This window comes from Meleagris gallopavo, chromosome 3 (genome assembly GCF_000146605.3).
Source record: "Meleagris gallopavo isolate NT-WF06-2002-E0010 breed Aviagen turkey brand Nicholas breeding stock chromosome 3, Turkey_5.1, whole genome shotgun sequence".
NCBI classification, from domain to species: Eukaryota; Metazoa; Chordata; class Aves; order Galliformes; family Phasianidae; genus Meleagris; species Meleagris gallopavo.
In genome coordinates, this window is record NC_015013.2 from 50615872 (window position 1) to 50636389 (window position 20518).

Consider the following 20518-nt stretch of genomic DNA (forward strand, 5'->3'; position numbering starts at 1 on the left):
CTTTTCTTCCCCTTCTTCCTCTTCTTCTTCCTCTTCTTCCTCTTCTTCCTCTTCTTCTTCTTCTTCTTCTTCTTCTTCTGTTGTTTTTTCATTTTGTTTCCTTTCTTTCCTGCTAAACTGTCCTTAACCGAACCCAGAAATTCTAACATATTTCAGTTTTCTCTCCCATCTCACTGTGGGGGTTAGCCTGCTGGGTTAAGTCACAAAACAGTGATATTTGGACAAAGAACCTTACTGTTGGTTCACAGACACACCTTTACAAATCAAGCTTAAATTAGAGCATCGTAGTTTTATAAATCAAATTAAATTTAAATGTAGTATATTGCATGGCAGTGTCATTTATTTTTACGGCATTTATTTTAATTTGCTTTACAAATGCCGATTATCATCACAGTTTTTTGAAGATTTTTAAGGTCTTCTAGGCTTTGGCAAGGAGGGCTACAGAAGTCAGGTTTTTTCTCTAAGAGTATCAACAAAAAAAAATCATCTTAGAGCTTTATTTCTGACTCTCATTTCTGACACCAATTATTTTTTGTGTACACTAAAAGAAATCACTCAAGACTGTCAGCGGTATTGATCCTGCTTCTCCCAACCAGATGTTCTTTTCGTTCATCTGCTCACATTTGCTTTGCACATGAAAAACAGCTGGAGATGGTGAGGTGATACTGCAATTAACCTTGTAAATTATTTTATTTTTGCAAATGAAGCCAGCAGTTGAGTCCATAATTTACACAATTAAGAGCACTGCATCTTAGTCATTTTCTGTAATCTTCCATTTAATATTTGATCATTGATTTAATGTTTAATATTGTGAAATCATTGTTCTTTATCTTTCATTTCCTGAATTTCCTTGATTTTAAGGATAGTTAGCAAGGAAGTAGCTTTATCCTGGGAAACTTTTCTTGTGTGAGAACTTCAATGAAGACCAGTGTGATTATTCTTATAAATAAGAGTTTGCATGAGTAAATTCTTCTATTTCAGGCACCTCGTCCCTGTACCTTAGTGGGTTTCTTTAACTTACATTCTTTTATTTGGGGCTTAAAACTAATTGTATGTGTGAAGGGACCTATAGGTGCTATTTATGATTATTTTCAAACTAAAACTGTAAAATTTTATCTGAATTTTTTCTCAATTTAAAACAATATTCTTTAACCATGGAAACTCTAAGTTCCTTGTCAGTATCATTTGGCATCATGTAAATGAGAACACACATATGAATATTTGATATGCATAAAGTGAAAAGCTTATAAGCATGAAAATTTTAGAAAGACACTTTGCCAATCTACCTATATACTCAAATATTTTAATCCTTAAGGGTAAATGTATTCTATTATTCCAGACCTCATATTTCCTTATTTAAAGGCTGTCAGCATGTTGCAATTTTGTTAAGAAAACTACCGTTCACTGAGAAGTAAATAACCAGGGTCTCATTAAAATGGATGATTCAGATGGCTGGTTCAAAAGTTGCAGTAGGCTTCCAGAGGTGAAAGCACATTCCATTAAATTATTATATCACGTATATTTGATGTTATTTCATTTCGAACTCCAGAACTGTTTTCTTACTCAGATGAAAGTCAATAGGTTACCACAAAAGCAGTTATAAGATATGTCAACTGTCATCTTGGTCATGACCAGAGTTTGAAATTTGGGTCTTCAGCTGCTAAAAGCATTAGGTACTACAGCTGTAACTACAGAACTGACCTTTGCAGCTTGTCCCCCCTCTATCCCCAGGGTTTTATTTTATTTTTTGAACTTATTTTAAATCAACAGAGAATGTTCACCATTTGTGAACCATATCAATAACTATTCCTTTTCCCTGTTGTATATGCAAGCTTTCATTTTGAAATTCTCTAAATTCTTGTCTCACTTCTAGTTCTCAAGGTTCTCAGGCATGGTGCTTTTTTATGCACTACCAGTTTTTACAGTGCAGGTTTGGAGACACTAGAAAAATAAGTAACAATGGAAAATTCCAGATCTTTTTAAATTCTACTTTCTCTGCAAAGAGAGAATCAGATTAAAGCAAGTTTATCCTGAATCTGTCATGATTTTAAGTATTATTAAATGAAGCAGTTTTGTCTTCGCTCAAGAAATATTTAATTATAAGAACTTTGTAATTCTTGGCTCATTTTTCACAAATAATTGACAGATTAGCTTGTGCTCTGTGCAGCGTGCGTGCTTACATAGCCTTATTCTGCAAGTAGGATATTATCCAAGAAGAGGTATAGTTCATCCTGAATAAGCGTGAGTAATTTTAGAGTAGATAAAAATTACTCTATGGAAGTGTTCCCGGATGGTTAAATTTTAAGAAACATACACACCTCAAGCATGTAAATAAATATCGTTTTCTTCATGTAACAGTGCAAAGTCACACTTTTTTTCTCATTGTGTATCTTTTTCAGTAGTTAGAAAATGTGAGGCAAGAACATGACTGGTACTTCTATCCTATACTGTGGCTCAAGGGTAGTGACATTAAAGACAAATGAATGCCAAAGTTTATTCTGGTTTATTATTATTCAACAGCAAGTGAACTACTTCTCCACTGAGTGAAAACTATGACTCCTTCAAAATATGTACTGCTACAATTAAAAAACAAAAACAACAACAAAAAACCCACCACCCTTATTTCATTTCTTTCTCTTTCTTAGTCCTTTCCTTAAAGTGGAAATCCAGAGCTGTTTTTCTGGTTAGCCAATGAATCTCTGTTCTATGTTACCACTGCTGTTTGCTCCTTCACCAAGTGAAGGAAAAAGCAATCTGTAAAAAGTCCTATTGGTCGCTATCCCTTTTCTGCTTCACTGACTTGTTACGAAGAGAGTAAACGTTGCCACTTTTTTTGCACAAGTTTGTTTATCTTTCTCTTTTTCTTCATGCTGTCCATTTAATTAAAGGTCAGGATCTATGAGTATAATCTTCTTCTGGGATAATAGCTAAACCTAATAGTGTATCTTCTTTATAACATTGACAGTCTATCACTGCTGATTCCTCATGGTAGCTGTTCTGTGCACCTCATCATTCTGCTGGATCTTTCAGCAGACAGTCTCTTTAAAATCCCATTTGTACCATTTGGGTCAGGTCAGGAAGAATAATGACTCTAATCTCATTGGAGCGATATTATTAATCTTGAAACAGGTGAGGAGCAAGATGCTTTCTCAAGCCAAAGAACTTCAGTCCTGCAGAGGGTAATCCCAGGCCTACTGCATGTGACAAAATGACAGAAAGATTAAACTATCACTTTAGTTAATATTTAAACCTATATGCTATATTAAATCATTTGCAAACGACTAAGATGGAGGACTAAAATTTCAATTTCCAGTGTCAGCCAGCTTGTTTAAATTTTTTCTTAATATGTTTTCAGCAGATAATAAGCAAAAGTAAACAGGAGTAGCTGTGTATCAGCAGTATTCCTCTATGATCATAATCATATGCTGAGCTTTTTGCTTCTGGGCATAACAGGTGCATATTTGCTGATGTTTAGAAATTCGAGAAATGCACTTCACAATTAAAACCAGATTCAGCAATTTGACTTGTTTAAATTTCAGGACCAACCTGTTGGTTATGAAAGACATTAAGTTCAGCTGCAATCACTGTATCTTCTGAACATTCAACCAGGATTTTTTAGAAATAAGACTTGATATATAGATGTACATCTGCTCTAGATGTACATCTGTTTCACATATTAATTCAAATGGTTATTGACTTGGGGGCAAGTATCACTGCTTTGTGAACAAAAAGAAAGAACAAGATGAAAAATCAGTCTTTAGCTTCTTCTTGGTATAGGTCCCTTTGCTCATTCAGCTGGAAAATGGATTGTATGAGCTTGCTGTTCCTGGCCAAGGTGTTTCTATAAACTATACCTGCATATGATAAATACTGATAAAATAGTAACTGTGCAGCATTATTCCTAGAAAGAACTCAAAATAGCCTTCTACAAAAGCAGATGATAGGTTTGTAGGCAGTCTTACCAGTACGTCTTCAGGTTTTTTATATTTCTTAGCATCTTTTGCCCTTTTATTCTAGTTTCTTATAAAATGCTCTTGAATTTAGTTCACAGTTATATTAAGATGACAGGAACTGGGGATCTTTAAAACTCTGCTAAATTGGAGATTAAATACTGAAGACATACAGCCTCAATGTTACTTTTGTTGTGTGAGTTAATGTAGATTTTGCTGAGAAATCCTTGAGTAGTCAGAAACTCAGTTCAGGTATAAGTGAATATGTTAAACGATCTTAGAAAAAAAAACATAGAATGGCCTGGATTGAAAAGGAGCTCAAAGATCATCTAATTTCAAACCCCCTGCCATGGGCAGGGTCACCAACCACTAAAAAGAAAAGAGTGGAGATGGTTTAAGAAAATTTAGGAGAATTTGTCCATTATGTTAACCTGTCCATTATGCTGAATCGTCGCATATAGAAAAAAAATAAGATGGAAAACCGATTGTTTCTCTTTCTAGCTTAAGTTGGCCCATTTTATGTTATTAGTATGTCTTCAACATATCATAAAAAATTAAAAAGAAGGAGTTTTGGATAAAACATTCATGGTTCGATCTGAATAAAATGAATTTTCAAAGAGATTCGCTATGCTTTTAAAATATATATTTTTAGATATATATTTAAAAAGAAAATCAAGTAATGTATGAATAGACCACTTTTGTATATTTTTAAAAATTAAATGCTTCCATTTCTCTATTTTATAACTTGAGTTTGTGGTGATTTCTGTCACTGTCCAAATATACACACTATCGTTTTGGATTCTCACCTATAATACTGCAAAAATGTTAGTAGCTACAAAATATTTATTTTTTTCAAACCTTCCCACAACTTTGTATAACAATTCTGTGTAAAAGTCAATATTTTTTAAGATAAAAGAAAACAACTGAAGCTATGAATAACCATTTTCCTTTCCAGTTCTATTGTAGAATGAAGTCAGATTTGCAAAATACTTGTCAAAATAGCTACTGTTCTCCTCTGTTTACTCGGACAAGGAAAATAAAAAATGTTCATTCTAAATATCACTGCAAAAAAAATAATGTAAATTATAGCTGATAAGCAAAAAGGCAGAAAATTTTAAACTCTTATCCTTAATTCATAGTGTCATTGCTATGAAGAAGTAGATATTACCAAAAATAAGAATCAAGTTCAAAGTAATTTTGTGAGCTTAAATTTTTATCTCAGACTTTACACACTTTCAGACTTCCAAACCAATGTATTGACTGCTTTGGTTTCGTTTCCCAGGGAGGCTGACATTTAACTTCTGGGATTTTCAATGAACTACCAAAAAACAGACTAAGAACTTTGCAGGAAGCTTGCAGAAAATGCACAGGTGGAGCGTTAAGATGTCTTGCATCAGACAGTGAGGAGCATTTCATGCTTACTGCTATTTCCATTGACGGAATGTAGCTTTTTCTCTTTGTGGTTGTAAAAGGGCTCCTCCCTGTTCCACATATAGATCTTCAGAAATCAAGGACCACCTTCAGCTGATCACAATTCTGTTTAAAGCTCTCTTCCCAATTACTTTTATTATCTTACTCCTAGGGATGCTTACTGGGCACTATTTGATCAGGAACTCTATTTTATGTTTTGAAAACTGCTTCAGCTGTGGGGTTTCTCTCTCTAGGCTCAGTTCAGTTTGAAGGAGCAATGTTTCCTTTTGAGCAAAGAAGTAATTTATAGTATTTCCCATTGTACTGTAGTGCTGGTATACCACAAGAAGAATAAGCTGGTTTCTGTTCTGGCTACTTCTGCTTTGTCAGAATTGTTTTGAAGGACTCAAGGAAGAGTATTTAGTAATGATTAAGAAAAAAATGATTGCAAATGTGAAGAAAAAAATTCCCTCTATACATAAACTGCCGCTGGGAAGAAGAAGAAATGCAAAAACCTATTCTGTACAACATATTTGAAAATAAAGTTTTTACTGCTGTTAAAAACACAGGAACAAATAACTTCATGATAATTATTCCTTTAACTAATAATATTTCCTTCAGGGTAAAGCCATGTTTTAAGAATTAAGCAAGTTGTTTTCTGAGTTTTTCTTTTAGTCTTCACCGTATAGTTAACATATTTCTAATGTTGAAACAGGCAAAACAAATACCCCATAAACTCCATTGAATTGTTTTTTTCTTTTTTTTTTTCTGACATGATGCATGTTTATGACATAAAGAGAACATACTTCCTATCCTATTATGGTAAACTTACATATGTTTGGAAATTGAAGAAAGTTAGGTCTGCTCCAGACTCCTGTTTCTTGAAGGAATGCAAGACTTAATCAAATTGTCTGCAAATCTTCTTCAGTTTGCTTGATAGTCTCATTCTTCATTGTAAAGCCTCAGTGTTTATTAGTCTCTTGAGTGAACCATGCCTAGAAATACTAGCCAAAAATATGTCAGCAAACCATCAGGAAATTCAAACTGCTGCATGAGAACTAACTATTAAGAGCTGGTAAGGTAGGGAGCTATATTATGTAGATCACTAAAATGTTACCGTATTCTTAGCATATTGGAAAATGTGAGGAAAGTTTAAAGCCATGCTGACTCAGTTTTATAAGAAATTGGGCTATTGTCTTCTATCTGCGTATATGCTTCATTTATTCTGCAGAAATATGCGTATTCAGAGGTTTGAATCCAACCACAAGAGAGACAGATGGACATAGCATAGGGAAAATTGTGGGGTTATTTTATTTTAAAATAAATATTCTTAAAATAGCAATTATATTCAGAAGACAAGTGAACCTTTCTCTGACCTTAAAATAAGTATATTGCTCCAAAAGTAATACTTCCTATTAAATTCCTTGCATACTATGGTAAGTGTGAAGAGCACAATAACACTGTTTGATAGAACAAATTCTATCTATACTATAAGCTATAAAATCTCTTTTTTCAATGTAGTCACTGCCATTATCAGATTTTAAGAGGCTTCAAATCCCTTTCCAGTTCCAAGATCAAACTATTGGAGTGGTATGATTTTATTTGGGGAGTGGGGGGGAAAGCCAAACACATTTCTTTGCAGCATTTCCTCCTCAATGGAATAGATTGCCGTTAAAGGAAACAGATGAATAAATGTGCCGAGATAACAGTAAGAGGTTCCAAAATAAGTTGACCACCTCTTTGGCATCATTGAAATGGTAGTAAAAAACTCATCACTGGGAGACTTCCCAACCCATGCCCCATGACATCAAAGGCAAAATTCGATGGTATGGCAGTAGAGGTTGAATCTTGCCACCAATATTCCTCTACATTTTGTTGACTTGTGACATATGGCAGAGAGGGGCAGTCCAACAGAATGGTGTCTGACATAGAAGTGCTTATGAAAGAGAGGTCTGCCACTGAATTCCTTCATGAAGAAAAAATGGCAGCATTGGCATTCGTTGACACTTGTGAACATTTATAGTGTCCAAACAGTGCATATGAGTTCAGTGAAGTGGTGGATAATGCTTTTCAGCAATGGTGACAGTGGGTACCCTCCGCTGGAGCAGGTTTTAACAAGCACAGCATGCAGACTCTTCATCGTGAGTAAAAATGCATAGCTAATGGAGGTGACTATGTTGGAAATAGTCATTTGTTGCTGAGAATTTGGTCTAACAAATTGTGCTGTTGTAGTCTTTGTGTCTGTGGTAACTTCCATAGAAATAAATAGGAGATACTACTTTCAGAGCAACTTATGTAGTAGTTCACATGTATAGTAGATATGAATATTACTATACACTTATTAACATGCTTATATGTATTTCAGACTGGAGGTATGTGCTTTCTATATTTGATTTCTATAATTGGCTCCATGTGTGACAAATTATTTCATAGTAATAGTTGTAATACCTACCTGTCTTTTATATCCTCAAAATATATTTATAGAAAATAGCAGCTGGAACAAATGTATGCACTAAATTTAATTAAGGAATGCCTAAAACTAAAGGTTTACCTTATTTATTTTCAAAATAAAAAGAAATCATTAACATATCTAAAAATCAGTGGCTGTGTATGTTGAGACCATGGATCTCTGAGAAAGGAATTTAACAAAATGAATGCAAAATTGGCAGAGTATACTAATATCAACAGGTAATCTGGAAGAAGTCTTGGTCTACGGGATGAAGATTGAAAAGCAATATCCTAGAGTAATCATGCCCAAGATGAAATATAAAATCAGCAGTTGAAAGCGGAATGTGAAGAGGGGGTAAAAAAAAAAAAAACTGTATGAAAATATTTGAAAGCACATCCAAAGAAAATAGAAACTGGTTAGAATTCCATTATAAGATCAGGTGGAACTATTCTTCCACAGTAAATTTAAGGAAGGCTGAACAATTCTACTTAGACAGAGTTTATATCAATAAATTATACCACGAATTATTTTGCCATGTAATGAGTTCCATGTATTTGAAATAAATGAAGAAATTTAATGTGGGAATGAGAAAGGTTAATGCCATTTAAAGAAATTGAAAAATGCAGGTAATATGATCTAAATGAGATATTTAACTGAAAGCTAAAATACATTAGGTAGTGGATACTTCATAATCCACAGATGGTTTTAGTAGCAGTAGAAGTGTTTGAGCACTGTGTAATTTTAGTAACTTTCTCCATATAATTACTGAGAAATTAACTTTATATGCAGGATCAACAACAGATGAATATTTCATGACTGATTACAAGTATGAAAAGAATTTATTCCTGGAAGGTTGTTATGACAGTGCTTTTAATGAATACTTGACATTATTAATACTGCATTTATTTATTTATTTTGCATTGGTGTTATATCTGGCATTTTGTAATGATATAAAAATGGATGATTTCTGACTTGAGGATCTCATATAAGATGACAGTAGGCCAAAGTGGAGAAAGAACTAGAATAGATAAGTTGATAAAGCTCTTGGGAAGTCTAAGATGACTGGCTCTGGCTGATATCCTAAAAATAATGATTTTTCCTGAGAGTAAAAATGGGAACTACCTTTCTTCATCAATAGTGTGCTTTATCTCTGATTTCTGAGAGGGGAACTGGAAGAATCTTTTGTTCTTATTATCATTTTTTATACTGCTTTAAGAAATTTATTCAGGGATTTAAATTTTGCTATTAGTTATTTGCTGTACAAACTTATCAGACTTCCTGCTCCCCTGTTCCTCCTGCTTTTTCCTCTCCCTTTTCTGAGCGCTAGTCATTTTTTGTGACCATCATAACTGTAATGAAACACTGAGATTTTTAGGGAAACTTGGTATTTTGACAGCTGACATTTTAAGGAAAATATCAAATAGCAGGAAACATGATAAAAATCATGAGGGTTGACAATGCTGCCATCTAGCCCTTGAAATGTAATCAACAGGAGCCTTCTAATAGAAAGCAGTGAGTTTCTGAATGTCTGCACTCCCTAATTATCAGGCGTCTAAGACAGTTTTCTGCAAAGTCACAGGATCTTGACCATGGAAAATTTGTCCTCTGTCATCATTTTGAAGAGCAAGATTGTGCATTTTTTGGCCTAGCGACATCAGATGTCAGATATTTAAAGGATGCACTGCTGGGAAAATCTCATTGAAAAATTAAAAAGCTAGAATGCTTCTGTGTGTTATTTTATAAAGAAGGATTATGATCTCCCAGAGTACATCATCTTGATTGTATAATCAAGACTGGCTTCCTCTGTTTGCAAATTGGGCTACTGTTCTGAAAATGTAAAACACAAAGTGTTGAAAGATAGGGAAAACATTATTTTTCTATGTCTAATTATATTTCTCTCATTAGTATTTCTTTGCTTTAGACCACAGTTTTGGGATCTTTCGTATTACTGGAGATCAAAGATGAATCATCTTCCAAGGTATACTGGTAGGACGAGTGGAAGGTTTTGTTTAAATCTGTTTAAATCTGTTTAAATGAGTTTTCTGTTTATGCACAAATCTTTGTATGAGATACAGCATTCTTATACTATAGACTTTTATTAGTTAAGCGTAAACTTTAATTATTTAGGTTTGAAATGCTATTTTTTTTCTGTTCTTGTTTTAAAACAGACATTTGTCATTGTTTTGTTCTAGCTTGTTTCACAGTAATTGATTTTGTGTTCACTTGTTAATTGGTTTAGTTGTTTCTTTATTGAAATTCATGGTTTTGCTGATGTCCTGAGGAGGGTGTATTTTCACTGGTAGTCACTAATTGCAGAGTGTTAAGCATTCATAAGCTTGCTACTACTTCATAAAGCAATCAACACATTTTATTAACTTCCTGAATCTCTGCTCTGCTCCCTGTATTTGTAGTATTTGTGAACCTGCTCTAAGATGAAAACAGGTGCCATATTTGTATAATATGAAACCCTATGAAACGACAGCATATTTTATTTTTAAAAGAGTAATAACTTGGAGACAAATTGCTGTAATTATCATTATTTACCACAGAAGTGTTGGGAGCTTCAGAATCAGAAATACATTTTGTTATGTGCAGAACAAGAGAATAAAAAACACTCAAAGCATCGAAGAGCCTACGGAGTAAGGTCTAAATTGATTCTAAATGTAATTGTCATACTAGGAGCATAAAAATAAGAAAATAAATGTTTCATGCATGCTAGCATGGCTTTCCAATGACACTGCATGCCTTCTAATTAGGAATTCTTTCCTAGCTATGTCTTTCCAATGTAAGCAGAAGAAACAAGGAAATAGAGATCAAAGAGAAATGTTGCATGTCTCATTTGATGACCACCAAATGTCGACAGAAATTGTTAGTGCTGTGAGATACTGTATGAAGAGTTAGAACATGAAGAGTCAGTCCTTTAGAAGAGTATCCAACTAAAAGCAGTGATGCGTCCTATTACTGAGCATATCCTTGTACCCAGTCCAGCAGCTCAGACCTTGCTTAGGGTCCCAAGAGAAGCTGAGCATAATCTGCTTCTTCTCACAGGCTGAAAAATGGAAATGAAAGGAGACCTGGCTTGCTAACCTGGCCTGCTACTGAGACCTCAAAACATCTGAAGTTTCTATGGCTGTGCTGTGAAAGAAATGCACAAATCAGAGATCAGTCACAGATTCCTTAGACTTAGTTTCCCCTCTTTTCAATTATTTTAGTTTTCTTCATTACATCTTTGATCTTTTCCTCGTAAAATCACTGTAGCTGTCTTTTATCCTTCTGTAATCCTCTTAACAAGAGAAAATTTAGGCTATATTGTCTTAATATTACTGCCTATAGCATTCCCAAATCCTCGCCCTCCACTAGTGGGTTTTGATATTATTCCCTATTGCTCCCTTTGTCTAAATAAAATCAGATTTTGATATACTGCTATACATATCCAGCTTCTCTCAGCAGCTTTCTTGGTGATAAATTCTCAAATAACCACTGTAATACACAGTTACTGCTCACCTAGAATTATCACAGGCATATACATAAAGTATTAGATTTATATTAGGAATATCAGAGAGTACTTCTCAAGAAACCTGGCTCAGACTCTCACTTTAGCACAACCCATCCTTTCCCTTGAATAATCACCTCTTTTAGCTCTCACAGTTGAGGTGAGGATTGTTTAGCAATACTCTAATTATTGTGTAAGATTGTTCTTATCTGTTTCAATTATCTCATACTTTCTATAGAGAAGTACATAGATATTTTGTAACTGCCAGCCTTGTAGTCAGACAAATCACATTCCCATTTCTGTGCATACTTCAACCCATTTTTATCTGACAAACTCTGAATTTCTTGTTTAAATCTCTCTTCAAAATATTTCAAGAATTTCATTCCTGAGAAGGAAATATCACTACTTACCCAAAACTAGAAGGAAAAAAAATGATCAGACTAAATGCAATACTGGTACAAGGTAATGTTTTTCCAAGATTTTCTAGATAGAGATTTCTGAGGGAAAACAGTAACATTGTTTTGAAACATCTTCATAGTCCAATTATGCAGTCTTCAGATTAAATAAGAAACCACTGGCATTGAGATTGCTGTTCTTTACTTTATTCCATGCACTGAGAGATCCAGTGGAAAAATCTCAGTAATTTATACTCTTCCATCCAATTAGAAGGTCTATCTTCAAATTTCTTTTTTTTTTTAACAACATTTCCAGTCTGGATAATACTAAGATGATACTTATCTGGACAGTGTTGGAACCGGGATATGAAAATGTATCTGTCCTTCTTGTGAATTACCACTGATTCACCTGAGCATTGCTAAAAGAATAATGAAGAAACAATGCTCCTGCAGGTGAATTCTTTCCTTTGGACATCAACAAGTTATCTGACTTCTGTGGTCATTACATATTTCATGATAACTTTCTGAAGAATGGCACTTCATACAAGTGTCTATGCTGGTTTTAGATGAATTATATTTGCATTTTTGAAAAATACTGGTCTGCATTCAGAAATAGCCACTATCTTCCAGACCACTTTGGCTTTGTGCATGGAAAAATTCACTTCATACTCTTTATTCAAATTTCAAGATTACTGTGAAGCTTAATTAGTGAATATGCATGAGGCACATGTAGTTCCTTAGGCAAAAGGTGCTCTCTATCATACCTTCATAGACACTAATATCTTTAAAGTAGCTAATTTGTACAGCCAAAGCATTTATCTACTTATACTTCATGCTATTTCATAGGCTGCTTAAATCAGAAAACTTAACTTATTTCTTCAGGTAGAAAATGAATGCAAGAGATTTCAGCCGTACATTTATGACCTAACCCTATATGATCATAGAATCATAGAATCATTGAATGATTTGGATTGGAAGGAACTTTTACTATCATCTAGTTCCAGCCCCTGTGCTATAGGTAGGGACACCTTCCTCTAAACCAGTTTGCTCAAAGCCCCATCCAGCCTAGCCTTGAATGCTTCCAGGGAGGGAGCATCCACAACCTCTATGGGCAACTTGTTCCAGTGTCTCACCACCTTCACAGTAAAGAATTTCTTCCTAATATCTAGTCTAAATATTCCCTTTTCCAGTTTAAAACAATTCCTCCTTGTCCTGTCATACATGTCCTTATAAAAAGTCCCTCTCCCACTCTCCTGTAAGATGATGTTTTTCTCTTTCATACAAATACACAACTAATCTCACAAAAGCAGCTATTCATCCTCCTATCATTTCAGTTCCACAAGGCTGATGAATTTTGGCAGCATTTGTTTTTAAATGGCTTTTAGACTTTCAGTAAGACTAATTTTAGCTCAGTAACAGAAAAGCTGGTGAACAAAAAAACAACCCTCTTCACTTTTAGAGCCACATGAAAATGATGGAAAATCTCTTGATAGATTAGTGGTGTTTTTTTTGTGTGAAAATAATGAAGGGACAAATATGTGCATTATTTTTCTAAAATAAATGTTAAGTAAGGGAATAGATAGAAGAGTGGGTGAGGAGAAGAGAGGAAGGAAAGGGAGAGAAAAACAAAGCTAAGAATTTTCTAAAAGGAATGAAAAAAAAAAAAAGAGCATGACGTACACTAATTAGAAAAGCAGAGACTTCCTTATGAGTGAATTATAACTTTTCTACTCCCAGCTTCTTATTTTCTGTTTATTCATGGATCAGGAACTTTTCTTAAGTAGTGCAGCATATTTCTTAAATTAGATAGTATTTCTTGTTCTATCTTATCTCAGATTTAGCACTGTGCAAATTCCAAATGCAACTACAGACATTATTTATCTGTAAAAGGAGCACTAAGCAGTGTCTGAAAAGTTATTTCCCCTCACGTACCTTAATGCTTAATGTGATTTAGCAATTGTTAAGTAAGATAAAACTGTCATGTGAAAAACACGGACTGTTTACATGTCTCTGCAAACTATCAAATTTCCATTATCTCCAGATTGCAAGGTCACAGGTGAAACATGAAGCACAGTACAGTTATTTGTTAAAATGACCACTGGATATTTTATTTCAAACACTACAATAAGAAATTCTGCTAGATCAATAAAAATGCTCCTGTGCGCATTCAACAACACAATCCTCAACTGACAAGAATCAAGTACAATCCTACCAATTGTCTGCTTGCAAACCCTCTCAATCTCTAGGAAAATATTTTAATCAGTTTCTGATGATAGGGTGTGGAAATGGGTGGGCAAAAATGTTTGAGCATGATTTATTTTTTAATTTCTATTTAAATCATTCCATATCCCCACCAATTCCCCCAGACAGCTAAAAATCAATGAGCCAGGAACTCCACAGCCCATTGGCAAGTGCCCATCTTTCTTCAGAACTTCAGAACAAGCAGGGTGATTAATCCATTTAAATGTACTGCATGGGGAAATATCTGAGGTGGCAGATGCTTTCCTCAATTGTGATTTACATTGAGAAGAAAATTAAAACTCTCACCGTAACAATAGCTGATTGCTCCACTAAATCCTGTGTCATCTCTGCCTTCTTTTCTTGAGGAGAATGTGATTGTAAATAATTCCAGCTTTCATGACATGAAGAGGTGAGAGGCCTGGGGTTTTGTTTTTCTCTTGCTGTTTTATTCCTTTATTTTTTAACTATTAATGACACTCATTTACTTGTTTTGGGTTATGATTTTTGGGGTATGGAACCACTAGGGGATTACTGCTTTAGAAACTGATTAATCTGTAGTCATTAAAACACTTCACAGGCACTGCAGCAAAACTGTCAGTATCTCTTCATTAGCTCTAAGATGGGAGCTTTATATAAGTACATCTAAACCTCAGCTGTAACATCCTCCTCAGGGTATATTAACAAGTGCAGGATTTTACAACATTTCAGGACTAATTTCCTGCTTATTCAGATACTTTTTCATCGCGGGGAATTTACACAGCTACAGACATCTGTCTTAATAACACTCAGCATGTTAATATGGGTCTTGAGGACATTAGGTGATTGAAACTGTAGCTAGTCAATTCTCTCCATCATTTTGAAATCATCAAAAGTGAATCCTTCATGGCTTCGGCAGATTTACTAAGTTGATTTAGTTTTATTCTGTAAATTATACTTTATTTTTTCTTAAAATCATGAGCTGTGTGTAAGATCTGTAATGTGTACAGTGACAGTTCAAGGAGGAAGGCTTATTACATGAAGCTATCTATCTTTACGATACTGAAACTTGTGAACTTACTCTTCCACCACTATAAATCTCTCAGTGTCACTCATGGCATTCATTAGCAAATGATCAGGATAGGATGTACATAGGTAAAAATATATCTCACCTGAACTTTTTCCATGCCTTCATAATCTGCCCAACCTTAACAAGTTATAAAACTTATATATATGTATAAACTTATTTATAATTTATATATATGCTTATTTCTAAGCATTACCATTACATATTTTTCACAAACAGTCATTATATTGTCAGTGGACTCTCTAGCATTTGTTAAAGTAGGCTGCAAAGCAATTAAAGCAATCGCATCACGAGTTATCTGCAGTCCCAGTAAAAGTTTCTGAGGTAAGTATACTAAGGTAATGACAATATGCTTGACTTCTTGTGATCTTCTTTAGAAATTTCCTTATAGCTACTGTTGGAAACAAGATACCAAATGACAGACATGTATAGGAGATAAGTCATGTCATGGCTGTTGAATGACTCATGCACAACTGATGTAAGTATTTGTAGGTTACGGTTTTGTATTTCCATATATAAATGCATACTGATTGATGATATTTTAGCTATAGTAAATTTGTTCTGCTCCCCACCATATTAACTATTTACAAAGGAAAAATATAGGAAAGCAATTTAATATACATTAGCTGGTAATACAGAAAAGACTGAACACTGATTTTGGAAGAGGGCTTTTCTTGGAATCACCATTGAATTTCTTCATTTTTTTTAATGACTGTGACCAAATGGCCAAACAAATGCTTCCACAACTGTTATGTGCTGCCAACCTTTTCTTCACTGAAAAAAGAAGCAGAAAGATAAAAGCAAAACAAAATGAACAAACAAAACAGACAATCAACTTTTGACATCAGTGATATGCCACAGATAGACCTGGTGAACCTGGTGGGTTTTCTGACAAAAGGTTGGTTAAAGAGCTGAAAAATAACAAAATCCATACATATGAGTGACATTCTTCAGTTCTGCAATTTGTTCTTTTATTTGCAGTTTTACAATGTCTGCGAAAATTATGATAACTAGATCTGAAGACCTGGACTTCATGCTTTTGTAAATATATGGAAGCTTCGTGTAAAAGGGAAAATAGAGAAAAAACATCATGTGATTGATCTGACTACAATATTCTGTTCTGATTATCATAACACATGTAAGATATTTACAGAAACTCCTTTTATTAATTTACCAGAAAGTATGATATACCTGCTGCTTCTTGTATTTCATGTGCAGTGACTGCCATTCCTTATGAAAGTTGAAGACCAAATGGCAACCTTAACAAAGACTTGTTCTCAAAAGACCTCTGTTAGAAACTTTCTAAAGTACCCGGAAGAATAATTAAGTTGACATAGAGAACACAACATAATCAAATAGGAATAAAAGTTTACGTTGGAAAACCTTAATAAATTCTTGTAAATATTTTGCAGAACTCAGAAAACTGTAAGTGTGGAAGGAGTATTTCTTTCTCTCTCTCTCTTTTTTTTTTTTTTTAAACTCATCAAGCATGAGGAAAGGCCATTAGCAGTTAGATGAACACAGTTGTTTTGCTGCTTAATTTTCACCATAATTTCTGTTTTAACTGTTGATGAAACTTGTTGGTAGGTGAGTTGCTGCTGCAGAAACATTCAAATGGAAGATGCCTGTTTGAACAAACTGTCCTCAGAGGAGAGAAAAAGGACTTCACAGTCACTTTTTCTACATGTACTCACATTGGTAAGGAGTAGTAACTTTGGGAAAACTGAATACATACCTGACCTCAGTTTCTAAGAGGAATAAAGTAATTTATGAGGAAGAACGAACTTACACCTCTATGAAGGCAAAGAGAAATCCAGGAAAGATTGTGACCTCTGATCTAAAATTTATTCCTTCTAAAATTTATGCTAGTGTATAGTTCCTTAGAATTGCTGCTGTTCAGGGTAGATAGCCAAGTCACCCTTCATCCTATGATATTTTTATTTACAAGTATGATGTCCTTCTTTTTCTGACACTTAAAACGGGAATTGAGTTTGATGTAATCTTAGTTTTGTCATTACATAACATGTCCATGAATCTCTGAATATCTTGTCCAGACTTACTTGTTTATGCAGATTTGGATTTGGATATTAATACTCAGTTTGGTTTTTATTAGGTACTTGCCATCCTTTTATATAAATGGTTATCTGTTGCCCCTTTGGATGACATTATTATGAAGGAAATGATTTTCTAAATAAAAGTGGATTGATCTCCATAAAAAATCAGTCAACCAACCAAAAAAAAAGCCCTTTTTGAACCATAAGAATTGTTTTCAAATTAAGTATACAATTACTAGAATGACTTTTAATTTCTGAAACAGCTCTATTAATATCAAGAAACTTTCTTAAACACAAATAGTATCACTGAGGTTATTATTTTCATTAGTTTATATTAACTTAAAGAGGATATGGAGCTTTTCTCATGAAATGCTATATCAAGACAATGGATAAACGTGCTGTCTTGATTTTGTAGAGCGTGTCAGAAAAGGAAAAATATAGGTAGGCAGCAAATCTACTCTGAGATTAAACAAAAACAAAAACAAAAACAAAAACAAACCACCAAAAAAAACCAAAACAAAACAGAAAAAAAACCACAACAACAACCCAGAAACAAGGAGAGGAACCAAGATAAGGTTATCAAGGTTATTTATTATGGCATTTTTGATGGTTCTACTTCATTGTAAGCTTCTGAAATAGGCATCAACAGTCCCCACTGGCCTTTTACCTAGCCATTATCAGTTGGCCATTTCCAAATCATTTGGGTCTCAAGACAGGAACTTTAAGATGAGAGGTTAATGTCTTTATGCACTAATTTAAGGAGTGCACTCTATTTGTAAAAGTGCTAAGACTCCAGTGGCAGAAACTGTCAAGTGAATAGTTTGGGAAATGTCAAAGAGCAACTCATTAGATTCAGAGAAAAAATAGGTAGAGAGACTCAGAGCTTTGAAAAGCATGAAACAATTGAATGAACTAGATGTGATGGAAAAAAAGAAAAGTCAACAAAAGGATGTAAGGAAGAGTAATACAGTGAAAAGGAAGATGACCTTGCACATAACAAAGAGTAAACAGAGATTGTACACCATCATTTTCCTTGTGTTAGTGTAATTGATTCTGAAATGGTCTTCAAAAAGTTTCCATATTTAGATTTGAGGAATCATAGAAATTTCATGAGTCCAGCGAAGGGCCACAGAGGTGATTTAGGGCCTGGGGCATCTCACATATGAGAAAAGGCTGTGTAATCTGGATCTGTTCAGCTTGGGGAAAAGAAAACTGAGAAGGGATCTGATAAATTTTTAAAAATCTAAGGGGAAATAGGTTGCAACTGGATGAGACCAGGCTCTTCTCAGTGGTGTGTAGTGATAGAACAAGGAGTAATATACTAAAACTTGAAGATAGGAAGTTCCCTACTAATATGTGGAAAGAACTTTACGATAAGGGTTATGGAGCACTGTAACAGGCTGCCCGGACAGGTTGTGAAGTCTCATTCTAAGGAGACATTCAAAACCTGGCTGGACGCCTACCTGTGTGACCTATTTTAGGGTTCCTGCTTTAAAAGGGGTTTGGATTCAACGATTTCTTGAGGTCCCTGATGTAATTCTGTGATTCTGTGAAATATTGGCTAGAAGAGCATTTAATGGAAAACTAGGGACCCTCCCATTTTAGATAGGACTACATTCAATAACAAACTAAGTCAGATGGTGTTTTGTCTGATCAAGTCCTGAAATGACCTCAGTAGGCAACCTGTTCCTCTGCTTTCCTTAGTTTATAACATTTTTTTTCCTAATCCCAAGCTATGACTTAGAATCATACACTCTTTATTTTTTCATGTGTCACTAAAGAAAATGTTGTGGCTCCAGCTGGTCTTAGGCTTTTCTGTTTTCTTCCCAAATTGCCTAAGATATACTGTTGCACTCTTCTTTCACTGCTTGTTCTTGATTCTTTTTCTTATATCCACTTCTTAGTTTCCCAACAGAACATCTTGTGTTTCTGTAGAACATGTTGTTTCCAAGTTCAAATAATATTTTATTTTCAATTCAACAACCGTTCAAGACATTTCTTCTCCTCTTCATAGTATTCTAGGGTAATCTGTCCAGCAAGTTACTGAAGTCTGTGGTCCTGAATTCCAGAGCCTTAACTCTTCAGCTTAATTTTGCTATCTCAGAAACAAGGACGCAGATTCTTCTCCCATCGTCTGGTGCAGGGCAGTCGAAGCAAACTGTAGACTGCATTGTAGAAAATCTGGATTCCCAGTTTTGTGAACAGCAGCAAACAAAAAAGGAAGGGACATAATATATTTCCTTGTATGTGTTAATTACAAGCTGTTCACAAAAGCTTATTTCTCATCTTTAGTAATAGAGATGTTTATTGGTGTAGCTGTGTACACCAGTGATCCCAGTGTAAGTGATCTTTTGAAGACCTGTATTATGTTCTTCCATATGAAGAGGTATGATATAAAAGACAGAATGATCAGACTATGCATCTTCTTGTGACAACATGGTGAAATGTCAACTGTTTGATTGGTTTCTGCTTTTGCTGCAAACTGGCCAAACACCCTCTACCTGAGCCTCAGGTACAGTAGCATCTTCCACACCCTTAATTGTAACTGAAGATCTAAAATCTTTAATTTTAATTGAATAAATTCTAATTAACCAATAAAGTTCTTCAGTTCAGTAGAAGATGAATAGTGTAAATTTTGTACTCTTATAAAGAAGATTAAATGATTTTGTAAATTCTTGGTCTTTAGAGCAAGTATTTTAAACCATTCAAACTAGTTGTACAGTTGCTGTACTTTTTAAAGTCTATGGACAAATTCTGAAATAGTACAGGCACTGGTTTTGGCTGAAGACTAACCAACCCACTAAACTTTTCAGCTTGGAAGTTCTAACCAAAAAATATAAGAAATGTATCTTAATAAACTTATACCATGCAAGACTACTGATACAGCCAGACTACCTTCTGCCTCCATTGGGACAGAGTTTTTGTTTACTCTCTTTCTTGTTCTGTGGTTCCTACATGCGTATCTGGAGAGTAGCCATGCTTCTATAAGTCCTTTTCTAGTCTACATTTTGATGATTAGGATAATTTTTAGGAATGAGCAAGTGTCTTAACTCTCTTGAACTGATAAAATGAACTCATCTCTATTTTCTTGAGCAAATGTTCTAACCACCTTTTTATTACAGAGGAGGAAAGAAGCAGCACTGTACTTTCAATTAAAGGATTGTGTCATGGTTTTGTGTTTTTTAGTTTTCAGTATTCCACATCATAACATCATGTAGTGCACTGGGAGTTAAAATGTTAATGCTCCAATTCCGGTTACTACCCCTATACATTATGGAAGTGGTACCTTGAAGTGGGTGCTGGAAGGTGCTTTCCTAGCCATTCCAAGCTTTTCAGGTTTGACTCGGTCTCAGGAACTCTCTCTCTCTCCTATTTTATTTTATTTATTAGTCTCAATTTCAATTAGATTGTATTATATTGTGTTATCTTGCATTTCGATATCACAGTTAGTAAAATAAGTTTT